The following is a 6,072-nucleotide window of genomic DNA, read 5'->3' on the forward strand; positions in this document are numbered from 1 at the left end:
ACTTATGACTGGGAGGGGTGGGCTTAGGTTTACGTTCGGAAGGTGGAGGGTGCTTTGGATTTGTGCTTGCAGCTGGTGGGGTGGACTTGGCCTGGGGTGCGGCAGATGTTTCTGGGCCAGCACGGGGTCTCTTTCTCACAGAGGAGATAGCACGGGAATGGGAAGGGTGGACAGGGGCGGGCTGTGACGTAGGAGGAGTGGACAGGGCAAGGAGGTGGGCACGTTTAAGGATGAGACGGGGTGGGCCAGTGGGTTCAAATAGGTCTACACGGGATATGAAGTTTCTTAGGTGCAATTGGGGTGGACATGGAGGAAGGCATGGGAGTGGAGGCAGAGGGAGTGGTTGTAAGAGTGGAGGTAGAGGGAATGGTTGTAAGAGGTGTAGCTGTGCGTGGCGTGGGTGCAGGTGACTGGACAGTATGCTGAGGTGTGGTGGATGTATGATGGGTGGGTGTTTTAGTGCGTTTGAGTGTCTTGGTGGGGGGTTGGACACAGTGGGACAAGACAGGCTGCCAATGTAAATGTATGTTGTCTGGGTGTCTGCAAGTCTGGTGAGTGTGCTGCATGTGTCAACTAAAGTCATTGTGGTGAGTGCAGGTGTGGTGTCTGGGGTGCATGAATGGATGTTTGATATTGTGGTGACTGCAAGAATAGGGTCAGCAACATTGAATGAGGGTGCAGTGCTTATGGGTGTGCATGTAGGGGGGACAGACAGGGAGGCGGAAGAGGTGGACACACTGGGGGAAGTGTGGCTGTGTGTATCCCTGTGGTGGGAGGTGTGGTGCTTGTGTTTCGAAGTGTGCTTCTTGTGTGTTGAGGTGTGTGCCTGCGTGTCAGAATGTGTGCTTTGGACGGGTGAAGGGAGTGGGGGCTGGAAGGGGTAGAGGTGGCCGGAGGGGGGAAGGAATGACCAGGGACACTGGCTACCGTCAAAGAGGAGGCCAGAGCCTGAAAATATCTCTGTAGGCCAGACACAGCACTGTGAATGCCATCCAGATAGGCACTGATCTGCTGCACCTCTGATGCTAGCCCCTGGATGGCATTGACAATGGTTGTCTGCCCTACAGAGATGGTTCTCAGGAGGTCAATAGCCTCCTCCGTGAGGGCAGCAGGGATGACTGGGGCAGGGGAGGAGGTGCCTGGGGCGAAGGAGACACCCACCCTTCTGGGTGAGTGGGCACGGGCAACTCAGTGGGGAGCAAAGGGGAGAGCGGTGATGGTATGGGGGTGGTGGAAGATGACACAGAAGGGGTGGGCCCACTAGGGTCCACCAACACCAGGGAGCTCCCATTGGAGGAGGCATCAGAGTCACTACCTCCAGTGGTAGTTGCCTCCCCCATGGTACTCCCCTTGCCCTCCAACCCACTGGTCCCCTTGGCGTCGGATGACTCTGCCTCTGAGGAACCGTGGGCTGCTGCATCCCCACTCGCCGGTGCCTCAGCACCCTCGCCAGATGATGCTGATGTACACAGACTACACAAGAGAACAGGGATGGGGAGACAAAACAGGATGGACACATGTAAATAGCTGAATGGAGGTACATAACTGGTTCACACATACACCCACCCTGAAAATATTTCACCAGGCAGCACCTACCGCTATACACATGACTATGCCCCTGACTAGTGGCCACAACCCTGCTCTACAGCCATTACACACAGCACTGAAGGACCTGATGTACTGCAGACTTGACCCTTACAACCCTACTCCCCACAGGGGGCCATTATGTAGATGGACATCAGTCAGAGTCCCTGCCACTAGACAGCATAAATATGACCGCACACACACACATCCATCAAGGAGCCAAAGTATGGTATTTGTACTCACCCCCTTGTGACTGCAGTACAGCCTTCAAGCACCCATCCAGGTCCGGGTACGCCACCGCCAGAATGCGGCACATAAGGGGGGTCAGTGCCCGACGTGGGAGGGCACTGACCCAGCTGGGCCTCACAGATCTTCCTCGCCTAGCACGCAGGTCCTCCCACCTCTTCCTGCAGTGGGTGCTCCGCCAGTTGTAGACCCCCATGGTCCGCACCTCCCTGGCGATGGCATGCCAAAGTCCCCTCTTCTGGTGGGTGCTTCCCTATAAGGGACAGACAGAAAAATGAACACTGAGGTCAGACAAAGGCCAATTAATTACATCTGGCTATACGTCCACTATGGGATGGACATTTCACACAGCTTAACAGCACACACACGCAGCATGTCAGGAACCCAGGACTTTACAGTGTCACACGTGCACACATGTATGCAGCCATCAACCACCATTACACACATACCTGTACCTCTGGCCGACCGTAGAGCTTGGCGTACAGGAGCAGGACCCCCTTCCACAAGCTTCTCCAATTCCTCGTTGGTGAAGGCCGGGACCCTTTCCCCTGCCACACGTGCCATTTCCATGACCAGCGGCAGGACACAGCAGTACACTCAGTGGAGTACCTGCATGCACGAGATCCGGGAGTCAAGTGAAGTTGGGGTGACGATTTTGCGTATGCATAGCAGCAGTGTGCACCGTCACCGCCAGCGGCGATCATGATACTCTAAGAATGGCCATTGACAACCATGTAAAGCGATGAATTTGCGCATGGCGGTAAACTCCGCCTTACGCTATTACATCAACCGCTAGCGGTATGAGGTCACTTCTACCACGACACTTCTGGATTACGGGGGTCAGACATTTTGGCCTTAAGTACACAGTTGCAAAACCCTCATCAGCACCATGCAGGCCCTATTGTCCCCTAAACACCCATAGGCATGAAACAATATACATTACCTCACCTAAACAGTCCTTATATATCATTGTGTTCATGTTGCTGTAATGTCACACATACTAAGCATTTGTGTCGTCGACAATCATGCCAGCAGTGCTGAATAAGAAACAATGTGTGCAGATGTATGTGTGTTCCTCACATGTGTTCTCAACTCCTCCTAGGTACAGACACTTGTGGCGAGGGAGGGCCCCATCGGTGTACAGACCACTTGTTGATTTGCGGACCATGGTGGAGCGTCACATCATTATCAATTACAGACTCACTCGTGCTACTATTCATGAACTTTGTGCATTACTGTATCCAGCACTGAGGCCGGCTAATCTGAATCAGCATGCCATCCCTACTGAGGTACAGGCTCTCTCTGCGCTCCATTTCCTGGCCACGGGCTCATTTCAAGTAACAGTGGGCATGGGTGCAGATTTTTCACAGCCAATGTTTAGCATTATACTGTCCAGATTCCAAAATGCATCCTACATGAGGTTTCCCCAAAGTGCTGACCTCCCTGCCATCAAGTCAGACTTCTATGCCTTTGCCAACATACCTCATCTGATAGGTGCCATCAAGATGGAACAACTACAAGGGGACAGAGAATGGATCATAGGTATGTGTTTCTGACACTTATTGCCACATAGCAGACAGCCAGGCTGTCTGCCACTGAGGGTTGTCATTGACAGTCCTGTTTTGCCACATTTTTTAGGTGATTCTGGCTTGCCCCAACATGCGTTGGCTCCTGACACCAGTGAGAGGAATTTCAATGAGGCCCATGGACGGACTACGAGGGTGATAGAGCGCACAATAGGTCTCCTGAATACTAGGTTGCGTTGCCTACATATCTCTGGCGGTTCCCTGGCCTATGGGCCTGAAAAGGTGTTTAGAATAGTGCTGGCCTGCTGCATGCTGCACAACGTGGCTGTGAGGAATTCTATCCCCCTCTTGGAGGAGGAGGGTGCTGTATATCCAGACCTGTCTCCTCAGAGAGGGGATGAGAGTGATGGTGATGATGAGGAGGAGGAAGATGTACATTCCAGGACCCAACAGATACAACGCTACTTCCAGTAACTATGTGGGACTAATCAATGAGATTGCTGTCTGTGAAGCATACTGACAGTGTGCCTTTTCATCTAGGGAGGTGTTGGGTCAATAGTCATTGCCACTGTGACCAGGACTGCATAGGACAGGTAACATTATAGTATAATAGTTCGACACATCTGTAGGCACAACAACATGTTATGTGTGTGGTACAATTCCTGCTACTCAGATAATAATAAATGATTTAAAATACAGTTGCATTCATACTTCACTTTGTTTAAACATAATGACAGGGGACATTGTAATAGGTGAACTGGTGTCTAATTTGGTGCAGGGATTACATTGTGCAGTTTACAGTGATGGGAGTGGGCTACTGGTGGTTGTACAATATGGCAACATGGTCGCAGCATTTGTTGGCAGTAGTGGTATGTCAATATATGTTTTCAAGTGTTTGTTGTTGTTTTCACTTGGTTTGGTCGTTGGTTCAGTGGGACACTTGAAGGACAGTTCTTGGCAGAGTCACTTCTTTGAGGCGGCCTTGGTCTTGGCAGGTGTTCCAGTGCCATATCTGGGCCTGAGGGACTGTTTGGGTGCCTGGTGTTGGCCTGTATGTGTTGAGATACATGTCTCCTGTGTGTCCTGAGATGGTGGGACATGTCCAGTTGCTGCTGTTGTCCGGTCTGTAGCTTGGCCTGTGGTAGGGACTTCCTGGTCTCTGTGGGCCTCAGGCTGTGTTGGGACAAGGTGCAGCAGCGCACCTGCTATGGTGGTCATTGTGGCATTGTGCAGTTTCCACTGCTCCATGGCCTCTTTGTGGTGTGCTACCTGCATCCTTTGACTCTGCTCCATGGTGTATACTATCTGGGCCAATCTGTCCTGGGTATGGTGACATGCTTCCAGGACCTCAAGATCACATCCTGGGCTGCAGCATCAATCCTGTGCCCCCCCCCCCCCGGCCAGTGATGCCCTCCCACTGGGCCGTGCCCCCTGTTCCTGTGTCTCCTGCACAGGTCTGGTGGTACCACTTGTACTGGGGCCATCGTCTTCCTGCCTGTTGGTAAGGGGTGACTGTGGCCTCTGTCCATGTGTTTCACCAGTCAGTTGCCTGGATACACAGGTGTGGGGACAGTTGCCATGGGCTGATGTTGTTGGCTGGGTGGTAGGGGTGTCAGTGGTGTCCTGGGTGGGGCTGCTGGATTATGACAGTCCAGGACTGTGTGAGGGGCCAGGGTGATCATCAATGTCCAGGGTTCCATCCCCAGTGTCCTGGGAGGTGCCTCTGTCTCCCTGTGGGGCACTGCCACTCCTTGTCCTGTCCATCAGGGTTGCATGGGTGGTGGTGCCTTTTGGGGGGAATGGACATGTCTGTTACAATTGCATGTTCTGATGGGGTGCACAGGACTGGGCTGTTTTGTGCAGGTTTTCACACTTTGGGGCCATGTAGGGTGCCTTTGTGAGGTTTGCATTGCATTTTGTTTTGGATGTAGGGGTGCCTTGTGGGTGGTGTAGTCCCTTTGTGATTCCTTGCAGGGGTAGGTGGGTGTGCTGAGGTACTGGGTTTTTCAGAACCGGTACTGATCCGGTAACCCAGCGGTGCCAGGGTACACCCAAAGACCTCGGTACTTTCCTGATTCAGACCACAGAAACTCAGAGTCTTCTAGGTGAAGTCAAAGATCGAATTTATTGGCTGCAACCAAGTAACAAGCGTCCTAGAAGTACAACAGCACGGTTTGTATGTTCTCAGGAGACTGTGTTTCAATGCAAAGTCAGGTTTCCTTATTTACAGTTTTTTAAGCTTCAGGCAAACATTCTTGACATTTTGGTTGGTCATTCACTTGTTTTCACTACACAGGAAAAAACAGTGTCATGATGAAACCTCATATTTCATGTCATCCAACCCATAATAAATTACCCGGCAAGGCCTAGTATTTTACATCAGATAAGTGTGGACCCCCAATAAAAACGGGCACCTCCCCCTCGTAAAGTAAGAAGAAGAAAAGAGCAGGTGCAGGTGTGAGCAAGATTAGGCAGGGTGAGTGAGCGATAATAAGGGTTTTATGGCATGGTGTGCCTTGATGCTATCTGATTCGGCCACTGGGAGAGGGACTGACCAAACAGGTTTGGCCTGAGGCAATGGTTCCAGCTTGCCCAGGTCAGAGAAAAGTCAATCAAGGTGTACGTGTCCTTGGAATCAAATCTGACTGTATTATAAGCCTATGTGAGGGCAACTTTTAAAAATGGCTGCCGTGTATAAAATGGGAGCCACGAGTGC

Source organism: Pleurodeles waltl, chromosome 1_2, assembly GCF_031143425.1.
Source record: "Pleurodeles waltl isolate 20211129_DDA chromosome 1_2, aPleWal1.hap1.20221129, whole genome shotgun sequence".
Classification (NCBI taxonomy): Eukaryota; Metazoa; Chordata; class Amphibia; order Caudata; family Salamandridae; genus Pleurodeles; species Pleurodeles waltl.